We start from the raw sequence: 14,644 nt of genomic DNA on the forward strand, positions 1-14,644 counted from the left end.
ACTTTTAAAAGAATCTCATTTACTCTAAAATGAACCAAAGGTTAATAAAAAGTAGCCTGCCTCAAAGAATTTCACCTGTTCTTAAGTGACTCAAATGTTAAACATTAACAGAAAATCAAGATTAATTTAACCTCGAATTACGTCAAGTGAGACTAACGCTGTGAGAGGAACCCTATCGAAGTAAGACTGCGTGGCTGCTATAGCACCAAGATATCGCTATCTGAGCAACCAAATTCAAATTAGAATGAAGTCAGCAATTTAAGTTGCACATCCAAAACATAGAAGAAGCGAACTGCTCAGATTACGGATCAGGCCACTATGTCTTCAAGGCAGGATTCGAACCTGCGACCGTAGCGGTCGTCTGGTTCCAGACTGTAGCGCCTAGAACCGCTCGGCCTCCCGGCCGGCTTGACAAGTTAACTTCAGGAATTTCTGCAAGTACTTACGGAAGTGTTTCCACTGGAGTTTTGTGATGAGACAGGCAAGTGGATGTTTACACTGTCGTGGTTAAAAACCAGACAAGCTACCGCCATCGTTATTATTAATGAAGAAAAAGTGTCAAGAAAAAGAGGTGAGCAAAGAAGAAAAAATGTGTGTAAACATTACTGAATGAGCGAAAGTGAAGAGACTTCTCTTCCATTTTAAGCTTCCTGAGAATGTCATAAGCAAGTTTCGGAAATCTCTTGTTTATTGTACAATAAAATATCCGAAAACAGGACACAAAATGCCGCATGCTATATCACCAAGAGAGTACCTTTTAATTATTGTTCCATTTTTGCGAATGTGACTTGTTACAAATGGTTATGTTTACGTTTAAATTTAAAGATGTATCTACTGTCATTCTACTTCCCCTTCTGGTTAAACTTATATCAATAAACTCATTTCACTCTTTCTTGGCTGACGCTGCTCAATTATTTATGTTTAAAGTTTCCAATACTAAATTTGTATCCATCTGTCTTTGCTCCATTCTCTTCACTGACATTTCCGTATCCGCATTCTACACACAGCACTTCACAAGTCTGAGAAAAACGTCCGGCAACTGGCAAGTTCGTCAAAGACTTGCAGCAAGATGATAGTGGAAATATTTCCACTAACTTGCTGAAGCTACTTCTGCAAGTTGACAAAACTTAATAAAGTCGACTTTTTGGGGGTGTTTCTACGTCCAAAAACTTGCAAAAGTAGCTTCTGCAAGGGACTTCCGGAAGTTTACTTGCTAGTGGACACACGCCTTTACACAAAGGTTAGCCCACCCCGAAGGAGGCATGGTTGACGCAATGAGATTCAGCGATGGGCTCACTGCCAACAAAAGGACATGCCACCCCGACGTCAGACGCCAGCAGGGCGCACAGCTTCCTCTTCCAGCACACGGTTCGAGTCTCCACAAATGTAATGGTAAAATACTGGCTGTAAAATGAATTGATATCGCATAGCAATATGTGACACTTCAGCGTAAGATTATGCCTGTTATGAGTAGATTTTGACAGCATTTTAAATAGTTAAATTTGGTCAATAATGGTAAAAAATGGCGGCAGTAGCCTGTTTAGACATGCTTCCTGTAACTGAAGCAAGCGACCTTTTTCTCTGTTTAGTGAGACAGACATCGCGATGAGAGACTGGCCATTGCGGTTAACCATACTGCCTAAATTCCCCAGAGCCTACACTCCAGAATGAGTCATCAAACAGACTCATTCCTCCACATCTGTGCCAGCGTCGCTGATGTAGTTGACATGTCCGAAACAATAGACACCACACATATAAACATATGCGCCTTGATGACAAAGATCATTCACCACAGATGCACTCTTCATCCAACCTCTTGCAGGAAGCACAGTGAGACTGCGAGCAATGAGGTTAATGGACAGAGACCGCTTCGTATGTAGATTGCAACAAGTTGGGAATCTGAGTTGGATGCGAAGGGCACTCGGGTAACCGAAGCAGTTATGACGATCGCTCGCGTAAAGTGGGAAATATGGGTTCGAGTCCCATTCTGACAAGTATTCACTTGTAGCCTTTGAATTTCTCTCAATGCCATTTTGCTGCTAGTTTCGGAATTTCAATTTCGCCTTATTAAGAGAGGTGCCTGGTGACGAGAAATAGCGTTATGGGATTTCTAGGACAGGTTACGTTCACTGGATGGTGATAAAATAGGATATGGAATTTTACGTGAAAGATAGAATACCTCCCCAAGATTAAAAAAAATGTTCAAATGTGTGTGAAATCTTATGGGACGTAACTGCTAAGGTCATCAGTCCCTAAGCTTACACACTACTGAACCTAAATAACCTAAAGACGAACACACACACACCCATGCCCGAGGGAGGACTCGAACCTCCGCCGGGACCAGCCGCACAGTCCATGACTGCAGCGCCTGAGATCGCTCGGCTAATCCCACGCGGCCCCCAAGATGATTTTAATTAAAGTCTCTGCACTGTAACTCTCCTAATAATTGACACCCTTTCACACATAATGTGGATTTTGATTTAGTGGCAATTAATGAGATATTAATTTTTTGTCAGTGAGAATGACAAGTAATTCATCTTTAAATGTGTGCTGCATATGCAGCAAGCACCCCGGATCCGAGAAGAAATTAAGCTCTTTCACGAATATAATTTATCAGACAATAAACAATGGTAATGCAAGATCCGATGGACCGTACGACTTCGACATTGTTCATTTTCCATTATTTCCTTTACAAGTGTTGTGAAATTCTTAGTAAGTGCTCTAAAAGGAGAGTAGGCTATGTGCCGAATCTTGATGGCGTGCGGTTTGAGGCGGTACCTTAGGAATTCACACACAGTTTAACATTACGGTAGTGTTTGCAAGAAACTGGGAGTAGTGAGCACCAGACTACATCAATAGGTAAACTCGTTAAAGAGCGGTTTTTTTAAAAAAGTGGCCTCCTGTCCGCTTTTTTACTTAACTTTGGAGGAAATTCTTCACAGGCTTCTCCGATCATTGGCAAGTAAAATTACTACTACTATCGTTGACAAAGATCTTCGTCATCGAACTCCACTTCTATCGCTTGAGCCTTGTCCTGCAGTTATGCAGGATTTGGCATGTTAATGTTGAAGGGGTGGCTGGATGCCCTTCCTGCCATCACCCTGTACCCCCCCGGTACGGAATTAGTGTACCCTAACTGTCTGCGTCGAGTGTCATCCATGGAATAGTGCGAAAGTGTTCAGATGTCTCCAAGCCGTGTAACTGAGGCGGAACATGGGGACCAACCCGGTATTCACCTAGCGGGATGTGGAAAACCGCCTAAAAACCACATCCAGGCTGACCGGCACATCGGCCCTCGGCGTTAATCCGCCGGGCGGATTCGATCCGAGGCCGGCGCGCCTACCAGAGTCCAGGAAGCAGCGCGTTAGCGCTCTCGGCTACCCTGCCGGGTCGTCATCGATCTCCATTGCAGCAAAGAATTAGCCACTTCGTCTCTAGGCGTGGCCAGAAAAGGTTCTTTATTTTAGGTAGTGCCAGAATAAAGTTAATACTGATGAAATTTTTAAGTGAAGGAAACAGTTTCAAACTTATCAAGTCGTATCAAAAACTACTCACTGAAACACCTTTTCTTTACGTCGATTTTCAGATGCCTGTCTCGGCAAAGAATTTTTCAAAAATTTCACACTGCACCGATAGTTTTGTGTGAGTTTCGGAAAACGGCGTTTATTTATTTTATTCATCAACACTTAACATGTATGAATTTTAGAGCTTCTTTCGACTACAAAAACCTGGTAAAAATTCGTTCATTCTCGTACGGTATCAAACTCTACAGTGTCTATGTTTGCCAAAACTTCATTTTTAATTTGAGCCAAAGTTATGTTTGATTCTTGAAATGGGTTGATATTTTCGGGTCGGGATGTTTCCTGCTTGAGAACTGGCGAGCACAATGCTTTGTGCATAGAGTGAGAAAACAATGGGATCCGACAATACCGGTCGCCCAACGGTGTGTAGCCGGCCGGAGCAGTACGGCCCGCTTGGTGCCAAATGCAAAATAACTCAACAAGACTACAATGAACTCGTTGTCGACGGGACGTTAAACACCAATCTTACCACTTTCTTTCAATGCTCAGAATACGCTTAAAGTTAACTATCAATTTGTAGACAAATTACAACCCCCCCCCCCCAAAAAAAACACTCTCTCTCTCTCTCTCTCTCTCTCTTTCACTCTCTCTCTCTCTCTCTCACACACACACACACACACACACACACACACACACACACACACACACACACACAATCTTTTGCGCCGACTTCTGATGTACATTTCAAATGAGAGATGCACTTCAGAAAATATGTCTTCTTTCTTCGTTCCGTCATTGCCCACTTTAGGTAATTTGCCGTCTCCTAATTACACGTCGGAGACACACAAAAAAGCACAGACGTTTAAATGTGTTCCTCACGCTAACGCATACGTTAGAGTGAAAATACTCGACTAACGTGAAAGATACGAGAGACATCCCAAGACCTTCACAATTTGTTCAGAATAAGGCGCTAATTTCGTGTGATTGTTAATTTTTGTTTTCATTGTCTTCGCTTTCGTTGTCAGACCATCTTGTTCCTCGCTTCCGCTTCGAATACACTCCATGTGAATGTTTTAAGAAGAAATTTCATGTTTATTAGACAAATGTAGCACGAATCGTGTTTCACACAGACCAGATCAAGGTTAAGACTGTGGCCAAGTACGTTGAGGTGACAAAGTCAGGGGATAGGGATATGCACACATACAGATGGCGGTAAATCGTGTTCGCGGGGTATAAATGGTAGTGCATGGGCGGAGCAGTCATTTGTACTCAGATGATTCAGATGAAAAGGTTTCCGACGTGATTATGGCCACACGACGCGAATTAACAGACTTTGCAAGAGGAATGGGAGTAGGAGCTAGACCCCTGGGACACTCAATTTCGGAAATCGATAGGTAATTCAATATTCCGAGGTTATCAGTGTGAAGAGTGTGGCTAGAATACCATACTTGAGGCATTACTTCTCACCATCGACAAAGCAGCGGCCGTCGGACTCTTCTTAACGACCAAGAGAAGCGGCGTTTGCGAAGAATTGACAGTGCTAACATACAAGCAAAACTGCGTGAAATAACCGCAGAAATCAATGTGGGACGTACGACGAACATATCCGTCAGGATAGTGCGGCAAAATCTGCTATGACAGCAGACGACCCGCCCGAGTGCCTTTCTTAACAGTACGACATCGCCTGCAGCGAGTCGTCCTGGGCATGTGACCATATCGGTTGGACAGTAAGCGCCTTGAGAACCGTGACCTGGTGGGATGACTCCGGATTTCAGTTGGCAAGAGCTGATGGCAGTGTTTTCAAGTGTAGCGCAGACCACATGAAGCCACGGACCCAAGTTGTTGTCAAGGCATGGTGCAAGCTGGTGGTGGCTCCGTAATGATATGGGCTGTTTCTAATGGAATAGACTATGGCCTCTGGTCCAACTGAATCGCAAATTTACTGGCAATGGTTATATTCATCTACTCCGAGCCATTTGCAGCCATTCATGGACGTCACGATCCCAAATAGCGATGGAATTTTTGTGGTTGAGGATGCGCCATGTCACCAGGCCACAATTGTTCGCGAGTGGTTTGAAGAACATTCGGGACAATGTCAGCGATTTATTTGGCCGCCCTGATCGTCTGAGATGAGTTCCATCGAACATTTATGGAACATAACCGAGAGGTCAGTTCACGGAAACTCCTGCATCGGTAACACTTTCGCAAATATGGACGGCTGTATAGGTAGCATGCCCTAATATTTCTGCAGGGGACTTCCAACAAATTGAGTCCATTCCATGTCGAGCTGCTGCACCACGCCAGGCAGAAGGTCCGACACCAAATTAGGATATATCTTATTTTTGTCCCCTCAGTGTAAGCAAACTGAGCTGGTGCGTTTCTGGCGCCAGTTTCCATCGATCGTCATTTTGATCTTTGAGTCGACTTCGACGCTTATTTGTTTTCTGCTCATCTTTGGCGGTGCGGATTCGCGGATTAAACGGCAGCGCGTGCGCTCTGCTGGGGAGGTGAGTCGAGATCGGCGGTGAGCGACAGTCACGTGGGTCTGTGTACCTAGGCAGGGCGGCAAGAGGACGAGTCGGACAACGAAGGAGCGGGGTCAGCGGCTACGGCGTGTTGAGCCGTGAGGGAAGATCCACCGCCCATGGTGATTTGATTTTCCTAGAGGTCGGAAGGACAAGCTCCTTTGTTATAAGCTACGCCGGCCCACTGAATTGCAGTCGCCGAGTTGCTTCGGTGGGTTGCGTGCGGCTTAATTGAATATGTTAGCGTACTAAAAATCCATTGGAATTGTTTTAGTTGTTTGTCACTTACCTCGGTGTCGTTACTAACTATCTTGACGGCAGTTGAAGTGTGGCTACGCCCGACCAACCGACATGAGTAGTGAGCAAAAATGGCTCTGAGCACTATGGGACTTAACCGCTGAGGTCTTCAGTCCCCTAGAACTTAGAACTACTTAAACCTAACTAACCTAAGGACATCACACACATCAATGCCCGAGGCAGGATTCGAACCTGCGACCGTAGCGGTCGCGCGGTTCCAGGTTGAAGCGCCTAGAACCGCTCGGACACACCGGCCGGCGGTAGTGAGTAAGTGCGGCAAGTTTCAAGACACGCCGAGATACGTCCTCTATTCTACCTCGTAGTTCATTTGGTAGTTTGGCATGTAAATGTGCGCCGAGATAATTCTTCTCATCTTAACTCTGGGGCATGATTTTTAGCGAACTTATTAATCAAAATTTAAGGGCTGGCACTGGCCAAGTAACTCACCGAGGCTAATTTGTTTATATTCAGTTGTATTAATCACCTGTTATTTTGATAAGATTGTGTAGTTTATGTCTCAGAATATTGTCCGCCGTTGATGTGTGTTGTGTTACAGATAATTGGCAGCGGTCGACGCGAGCATACTGGGAGCAGAGCACCACGGGGGCATAGAGACATTTACAGTCCTGTCCTCTCTTTTACATCTTGGGTTATGTTGTCACTGTTGCGTGTTTCCATCTTTCCGGTGGAGAATTATAGCATCTGAATTTCACTTGCAGTGCAAAGTTGAATACATGCCTATGTCATTTCATGTCTCGTGGATCTCTCGTACTGATTTTAATCCTTGGTCTGCTCGCGTCTATCGCTAATTCACACGCAATATTGTAGCTACCTCATTTTAGGGGTATTGCCATATGGTTATGTTTTAGTTGAAATCATTTTAAGAATATTGTTGATTAATCAACTGAGTAAGTAAATTTGAAGATTGGTTTGGTCAAAATTGATTTAGTCATTTGCATATAGTTTTGTTTAGGAAATTTGGCTAGCCAAACCTTAAAAGATCTGTGTTCTTACCCTTAAGCTGTTCCTCAGCTGATTTGAAGTAATGAGAGTTCTGATGGGAATTGTATGGACATTTGTACTATTTAAGTAAAGCTTTACCTGAATATATTTCCCTAGTCATATTCAAATTTCAAGTTCTATAGGTCTTGTTCCGGTTAAAGAAATTTGTTATTTGTCCAACTGATCTGGGTTTGTAAGGCAGTCTCCTATATTATTGTGATTGTGATTTTATAATGCTTTTGATTGTAATAAAATATGTAGCAACTACAACGGATTACTATTGTGATTTTGGTGTGTCACTACCAGCACACGTTTCACAAACGTTTATTACCGAAGGTGGGGGTTAGTTGTAATCCGCTATGGCAAAGACACATTTCGTATACCTGTGTTGGAATCTGACCAACAATTCCTCAGGAATTTACACCGCTAGTTTTTATCGGTATCATTTGAAGTTGAATGTTGTCGGTGCAACTATTTTATGTTAAACAGTAATAAATAAAATGAAAGAATTATGCTTGATGCCCGTTTCATAACAAACTGCCCGCACTTGCAGAACTGCCTTTGCAGATATCGTTTGGCTTGGATGATTGAGGAGACACTTAAAGTCAACTATTACTGTATGTGAAGGCAGTAACGGAAACAATTCTGCAGCACTTAATGTGATTCAAGAAACAAACTGCAGGACTGGTAGACTAGTGAGAGCTGACGCATACCATTCATGAGGGCCTCCTTAAGCAGGTTCACGACTTCACGGCGTTCCGTGAAGGTTAAACCGTAACCAGGACCAACAGACAGTAAACGTACGGGTGTGGAGTAGTTTACGTAACGCCCCTGCGTGCAGTGCCGAGACGGAACCGGTTTTGAGCCGTCTCGTCTTGAGGTGCGTAGTAGGTATCTTCGGTGTCCCTAAAGGCAGAATTGGTAAGTGATTCGTCTACCCCTTTGACGGCAGCAAACTGCTATTCTTCAAAGTCGTAAACGTCTATAAAATACAATCATCTCATTGTAAGGCAACCGTTTGGAAACACACTGGCATAAATTGTCACGACAGTCTTTTAATAAGGAATCAGATTAATTAAAGGTGTACGCGGTGGCTTCTGCCACGTTATTAAACAGAAAGGGTTATATGGAAGATGTACAAGTGACTTACATGTCTTCATTTTTTTATGTTATATACATTGTTCGTCGAAGTAGAGGGGACATAATATGTAGACTGGTAATGGCAAGGAAAGCGTTTCTAAAGAAGAGAAATTTGTTAACATCGAGTATAGATTTAAGTGCCCGGAAGTCGTTTCTGAAAGTATTTGTTTGGAGTGTAGCCATGTATGGAAGTGAAACATGGACGATAAATAGTTTAGACAAGAAGAGAATAGAAACTTTCGAAATGTGGTGCTACAGAAGGATGCTGAAGATTAGATGGGTAGGTCATATAACTAATGAGGAGGTATTGAATAGAATTGGAGAGAAGAGAAATTTGTGGCACCACTTGACTAGAAGAAGGGATCGGTTAGTAGGTCATATTCTGAGGCGTCAAGGGATCACCAATTTAGTACAAATGGTTGAAATGGCTCTGAGCACTATGGGACTTAACATCTGAGGTCATCAGTCCCCTAGGACTTAGAACTACTTAAACCTAACTAACCTAAGGACATCACACACACCCATGCCCCATGCAGGATTCGAACCTGCGACCGTAGCAGTCGCGCGGTTCCGGACTGAAGCGCCGAGGACCGCTCGGTCACCGCGGCCGGCACCAATTTAGTATTGGAGGGCAGCGTGGAGGGTAAAAATCGCAGAGGGAGACCAAGAAATGAATACACTAAACAGGTTTAGAAGGATGTAGGCTGCAGGAGCTACTGGGAGATTAAGAACCTTGCACAGGATAGAGTAGCATGGAGAACTGCATCAAACCAGTCTCTGGACTGAAGACAACAACAACATAGTTAATCTTATAGTCTCATAGGACTGAGACACACATGCATGGGGAAAATTCTCAGAAAAACAAAATACGGAATACGTATTTTACGTATTTGAGACAGTGTAGGGCAGTGACGAAAGCATTTTTTTCCACCTTGACGGTACTATATCTTCGCTTACCCTTCAACTTCACATCTAGTCTCGGTGATATTCCTGTGTAACGTCAAGCGCCGTCACACCGGTCAAGAACGTTAGCGCAGAGAGGGCTGCAAAGTAGTAGTGAGTCAATAGTACGCTGACCGAGCCCTCTCTAGGACGACGCCGATACAGCAGCGGCCTCTAGGCGAAGAGAACATAAGCGTCGCACCGCCTGGCCGCGGCCCAGTTGAAGAGTAGCCGTTTACGTGATCTGAAGCAGCGACTTAGGAATGTATTGTTTCACTTGCATCAGGAGTTGTGTACACTGAGGAGATTTCCTTATTTTGTCTGTCGTCCATTTCTTGCGATACACTGTTGTAAATCTCAAACTACTGACATTTATCTTAGTGTAATAAAAAAATCATCAATACGATTTGCTTAAATTGTTGTCTAGCGATCCGAGGGAGCAGGTTTCCTAGGCATCCCATATTCGACGAGTAGGCAGGACACAACAGGTAACTTGGCAGGTTCAAGTAGAACATGCATCGAAAGAACGCCTAATCCAACATATAGGTAAGCTACACATCTGACGATGGAAACATCTAGCCCCAGAGATATACCAGTGGCAGCAGCCATGAAAGACGAGTATATGCAACGTAGCGCGACTCCGATACTGGTATATAAACACTGACATATGGGCAAGCGATCAGTGTGACGTTAGTGTCTTTCCCCGGTGCGTGCGGCAAATATGGAAACGCCAACTATGGCGACATTATTACCAAATGCTTCTAAACAGGGCCAATGCGCCGTTTTTTTCTTGGCTGCCGAAGGACAAACACTGGTAGACAATCAGCGGAGAATGAACTATGAGTATGGGCATTTAAAGTTCTTATTTTTATTCTCTCTATTATTTAATGAGCGTTTTATTAATGTGATTGCGTATTATTATTAATTGATTTTTATTTATGGTTTGGTGATTCCTTTTCACTATTTGCTCCTTTTATTTGAGTCCTTTTAATTATGTTTGCGGTGGTTATGAAGTCTATATTGCTTACTGTTCACCGTTAAGTTAAAGAATACGGTAATACCATATGCGTTTCGCAGCAACAGGTCTCGTTGAGTCTCCTTGCTGGAACTTATCCACCTCAAATCGCTAAAGATAATTTATCGCTCTACGGAAATCGATCGGTACAGCAAAGTGCTATGCAGTGTCATGTGTATGGAATGTGGTGTCCAACTTTATTTCGTGAAATTATTTATGTCTTCGGAGAAATATTCTCGACGAATCCCAAAACCGTGTAAAACTGAAGTTTCGCACCGTCAAACCACACAACACTTCCGAAAGACTTGCGTCTTTATAATCACTGAATATTTCTTTTTAAATTATTAAGGATTATGAACTCTATACACCTGATACTCCTTTTGTGCTTTTATATGTATTTATTTTCATCCATACCATAAAACATAGATTACTGCCTTAATGGCGGCTTCCAATAATCTCCTCCAATTCGACATAGAACATCTCTCTTCCAATGTCCAACATGGAATAATTATCTCTTTGCCGTAGCTTAATACAGTCTGTATATCTTTGTTATCGAGTTCGCACGGAGGTGCTTAAATTCAACAGAGTATTTATCTCTCGCGCAGGTATTTTACATTTATCGTCATATTACTAGTCCGTCGCACTTCGCGCCACACCTTCACCTGCCCATGTTAGGCAAAATTTTTATGCCTGACTCATGTAGTACTATCACCGTCAGAGGGTGGTACGGGACTACAAGTCCCACCGCCACACCTCCAAAGTGAATTGCAGTGACGCAGTCACTGCCCTGTGGAAATTTACTGCCTCACCTCCAACCGCCACACCTTCACCTGCCCATGTTAGGCAAAATTTTTCTGCCTGACTCATGTAGTACTATCACCGTCAGAGGGTGGTACGGGACTACAAGTCCCACCGCCACACCTTCAAAGTGAATTGCAGTGACGCAGTCACTGCCCTGTGGAAATTTACTGCCTCACCAACACAGTTAGACCGCAATAGACCGGTGATGCTGTATTGTAACATATCACCCCGGACTACAAGTCCATTTAAAAAAAAAAAAAATGTACAGGATTTTCAATCGCGAAACGCTACAGGCTGTATGACTCTCGAAAACCATCGTTGTGGAATGGGTGCTGCTGCTTCATGATAACACGAATGTCCTATCACAGAAGTTACGGCAACTCAAGTGGGAGACACTAGTGCACCCGCCCCACAGTCCTGATGTCTTCCCAAGCGGTTATCATACCTTCGATTCCTTAAAAAATGTCTTGAAGGGTCAATGATTCATGTCGGACGAGAATGTTGAGCTTGACTTCACGCAGCAGGACATGGTGTTTTGCGAAACGGATATCACCAAGATGGTGCGCTGGTGGATGATTGCCTCAATGCTCAAGGCGATTTTGCTACATGACATACCGATTCTGGACTGAAGAGCCTTCAAAAATGGTTCAAATGGCTCTGAGCACTATGGGACTTAACTTCTGAGGTCATCAGTCCCCTAGAACTTAGAACTACTTAAGCCTAACTAACCTAAGGACATCACACACACCCATGCCCGAAGCAGGATTCGAACCTGCGACCGTAGCGGTTGCGCGGTTCCAGACTGTAGCGCCTACAACCGCTCGGCCACCCCGACCGGCGAAGAGCCTTCGAGAGGAAACTTTTTGATCACCTCCCCCCCCCCCCCCCCTTTTTACACAATACACTGAAGCGCGTGTGATAATTCTTATGCTATTGTGCCACTCATTATCGAGCAGAAAGCCGTTTTACAACATTTATTTACCTTGATCACGTTACCTCATTTAAAATGGGCAGGGGTGAGTTGTCCTCTGACGTCGACGACACGACAGACTGTACGAGATCGAGCTTCTCGGCTAGGGTATGCATGTGCGAGAAGCGTGAGTAAAGTCGTTAGGTATATGAGTTAGCGGCGGATAATTGCCTTACTCTTGTCTGCAGAATGATTTAGGTCACTAAAATGGATAACAGTATCGTAAAATCTGGACCACACTATCTTGACGCTGCTTATAGTTACAAATCCAGCGTTTTATCGCCATGTTGTTTTTATGAGTAACACGGGGCGTATTCATAGGAAGAACAATAAATCTTGGGATACATATTCGTTTTACACGCGTCCTCCATTTCGGTTCTTGACAGTCGCAACCTTCCTTCCAGGGCCCGAGTATTACCTTGCGGTTCCTGAACACGTTGTCCTTGGTTACCTTGTGGTCGGCGTTCCGAGTTGAGACAGAAGGCCACTACACTTATGACTTCAGCCTCTTAGCAAGTGCTAGTTAACACTAAGTGGCTTGAAATTGGCGCAGTAGTCAAAGATGACGCTGCATGTTTCTGCTTCATTTAGAATCTCAAGGTCGCTATCCTCTCGAAAATTCCATTTAAAAAAAAAACACATTTACAGGTGACGAAATATTTCTGGATTTATGCCACATCATTAAGAGAGGAAAGGTTAAAAGGTTGCTGCATTAACTGCAAAGGGTTGTAAAATTACTTAGAGAAACTGAGTGATCACTTGCTACTACCGTTAGCTCGTGTACTTCGCGCGTATTTGCCCACTTAAAGATTGCGGCTGCAGCCTGAATAGTCTTGGCTCTGGTTTTGCAGTTAATATCGTGCATTTAAGAATGTAAGATCTAAACCATATAACCTTCGTCTAATTTAAATGGTTCACAATACATGAAAAACAATGGCTTGCATTCAATTATTGTGCAAGGCAGTGCTAGAGGAAGTGCCCTGGACAGAGGTGGGATGAGTTTTAGTTATGGAATGCCTGAATATAATTAGGGGGCAAAAATGAACTTTTATTGACTTCGATAACTTAACTAAAACACTTGGGAACATAATAAAATGTGACAACTGCTGGTGTCTAATATACGCTAATGAGCCAAAACATTATGACCACTGCCCACCGCGGGGTTGAATACCTCCTGGTAGTGTTGCGAGCAAGTAAGAAAAGAATGCAACCGGAAGAGAGACAAATGGGCAGTCATTATAGAGAAGATACGGGTCGCAAGTGCGGAAAACCACTTATATATGCGGTTTTAACAAAGGGCACATTGTTATGGCGCTGCGGCTGGAGACGAGGATCTCTGAAACGGCGAAGCTGGTCGCCAGTCGGCGTACTGCTGTCGTGAGCAACTATGAAAAGTGGCTGAAGGATGGTGAAGTAACGAATGGGCCATATGGTACTGGACGACCACGTCTCATCACAAAACGTAGAGGTCGGATGGTCCATCACTATGTAATCCTAGATAGGCATCGATCTGGGGCAGATCTGACGACTGAGTACAACGCTGGTGCAAGCGTTAAGTGTTTCGGAACAGACCGTTCAAAGGCCATTGTTTAACATGGAGCTCTATATCACACGACCCCTACAAATTGACCCAACGTCATAGTTATAATTGCAGGGGGCACAGCAACACTGAGTTTTCACGGGGGCTCAATAGAAATGTCGAATGAATCGCATTTCTTGACACACCAGGTCAATGGCTGAGTACTTACACGCCGTCATCTAGGCGAATTGCTACACGAAACATCCACCACGTGTTGGGCTTCCACGGGATCTACATCTAGATCGATACTCCGCAAGCCACCGTACGGTGCATGGCGGAGGGCACCCTGTACCACCACTAGTCATTTCCTTTCCTGCTCCACTCGCAAATAGAGCGAGGGAGAAACGACTGCCTATACGTCTTCGTTGAGCCCTAATTTCTCGTATCTTATCATTTAGCTTCAAATGCCGATTCTCTAAATTTTCTTATTATTGTTCCTCGACAAAAACGTCGCCTTCTCTCCAGGGATTCCCATCTCTGCATCCTATATGCAGTTTCCTTTACAGATGAACCACACTTTCCTAAAATTCTCCCAATAAACCGAAATCGACCATTCGCCTTCCCTACCAGAGTCCTCACATGCTCGTTCCATTTCACATCGCTTCAAGTTTTGGAAACAGATGAGAGTCGAATGCGGCAGGGTCGGGAGTGTATGGAGTATGACCGATGACAGTGAACGCAAAGCCCCAGATTGCTGCAGATGTCGCAGCCCTCCTGTGTGATCGGGCATTGTCATGCTGAAGAAGAGCATGCTCGAACCCGGACGTCGATTACAGCACGCTGTTATTCACGCAGTGAAATAGTTACGTTATACTTAGACACCGACATTACATACATACGTACACTCAACGA

At 44.0% G+C, this 14,644-nt stretch overlaps 1 protein-coding gene across 1 annotated transcript in view; it reads right to left on the reverse strand.

Moving 5' to 3' along the window:
* LOC126419020 (lysosome membrane protein 2-like) overlaps positions 1-14,644 on the reverse strand; it is a 415,667-nt gene that overhangs the window by 265,547 nt on the left and 135,476 nt on the right. The gene's annotated exons all lie outside the window — the stretch shown is intronic.

Source organism: Schistocerca serialis, chromosome 9 (genome assembly GCF_023864345.2).
Source record: "Schistocerca serialis cubense isolate TAMUIC-IGC-003099 chromosome 9, iqSchSeri2.2, whole genome shotgun sequence".
Classification (NCBI taxonomy): Eukaryota; Metazoa; Arthropoda; class Insecta; order Orthoptera; family Acrididae; genus Schistocerca; species Schistocerca serialis.